The sequence below is a fragment of the Poecilia reticulata genome, linkage group LG3 (assembly GCF_000633615.1).
Source record: "Poecilia reticulata strain Guanapo linkage group LG3, Guppy_female_1.0+MT, whole genome shotgun sequence".
Taxonomy (NCBI): Eukaryota; Metazoa; Chordata; class Actinopteri; order Cyprinodontiformes; family Poeciliidae; genus Poecilia; species Poecilia reticulata.
Genome location: NC_024333.1, coordinates 16151344 through 16153129, shown reverse-complemented (window position 1 = coordinate 16153129; position 1786 = coordinate 16151344).

The following is a 1786-nucleotide window of genomic DNA, read 5'->3' as shown; positions in this document are numbered from 1 at the left end:
CTTGACTGCTGTTTTACTTAGTTGTGATTGAACGATTCACCTTGCATAAAGGAATTTTGGGCTCTTGCAAATCATCAGTGAACGTGTGAGGTGTCCTCCTCACGCCGCGCAGCAGGATGTGTGTGATGGAAAGAATGATCTGGGATGTCTCCCAATGAAAACATTTGTCAGCAAAATGAAACACATTTTTACAAGCTGGGGCAAGTTATTCCTCTGACGCTGTGAATGTAAATATTTTCTGCCTTGATGTACAGCTGCTAAAGATCCACTGAACTTTCCACATGTCTCTCTGGCCACATACAGGCGCCAACAGTGCCTCTGTGTCTGTCAGGTGTTTCGACATTTAACCAGTTCTCACAAATTATATGTGCAAAGGACAGCAAGGTTCAGAGCAAAGCTTGATTTATCAAATTAGTTCCAAACATTACGCTTCTACTCATCATCAAGACAGAGCAAGACGGAGGCAACAGCAGGATGGCATGACCACGCTGGACCAAACCACGCAAAATCTTTTGAACCATAGCCAGAAACGGCAGTACTGTGACACCGTGCTAAGTAGAAATGTTCTCTTTACAATGCTTTTTTTCAGATGCTTACAGATGTAAGACATGAAGCTGGTAATCCAAAAGTTCCAATGTGACAGAATATGATTTTTTAGAAGGCAAAAGCTTAATACTGTAAAAACTGTTTCAGTTCACTGCTAGGTCTCTGCAGCAACGCATTTATTCCAAGCATGAGTTCTTTTGCATACACATTTACTTTTTATTTGTCTACATGCAGCTTTTTGTGTTATTTTTTTTTTTGCCAAAATAGAAATATACTTAAAAAATAACAATAAACCAACAAATTTGACACATAGACCTACAGAACACAGAAGCCATATTTTTCAGGAGAGTAAAATACTAAAGCAATATTAATATTTAATATTAAATGATTTACAGTATTTTTCGGACGATAAGCTGCTACTTTTTTCCCACGCTTTGAACCATGCGGCTTAAAGCCCGGTGCGGCTTATAAATGTACGTTTCCAGTTTTTAAAAAAAACTTTGTAGATACGGCTTATAGGGGCCTGCTATAGTCCGGAAAATATGGTAATATTTAATATTGTCAATATTACAAACAACTAAACATGCTCACTTCAATACTGTTTTGCCTCAAAAGGTAAGTAGTTTTTAAAAATCAATAAATAGATCATAAACAATCATGTGACTCTTGCAAAGTATCATTGTCTGTTTAACTATTACTGTTGTAGTTTCCTGTATTTGCTAGCTGTGCTGCAGTACCAACACTAGCTTGTATGCAAGCTGAAACAAATTGATATTTAGCTCTCTAACAATGCTACAGCAAACATGTTTTTTTATAATCTTTTTATAACAGTGTACACATCTTTATTGCTACTTGGTTGTGTCATTTTTGCTGTCACTGAAATGTCTAAAATGCAACTCTTGAGATTTGAATTAATTATATGTTTCTTTAAATCAAACCCAAAAAGTTAGAATAAAAATTTAAACTTTTCTACTCTGTTGAGCAAAAGGGATTCCTCTTTTCAGCCACCACAAGGGGGAACTGCAGCTCCTGTATCCACCCTTCTTGTGCTGATGGTGAGGATTAGGATTCAATCTCAGGAAAACAAACACTTTGTATGATTCATTTAAAGAGATATTTACCTACTTTAATCAGTCATCTTTTGATTGACCATTAAAAACAGCAAGCCAGTAAAGATGCAGATATATGTGGAAACAAACAAAAAGCTTTGTTCCAGTGTCAAATGATAACAGGTGTGACT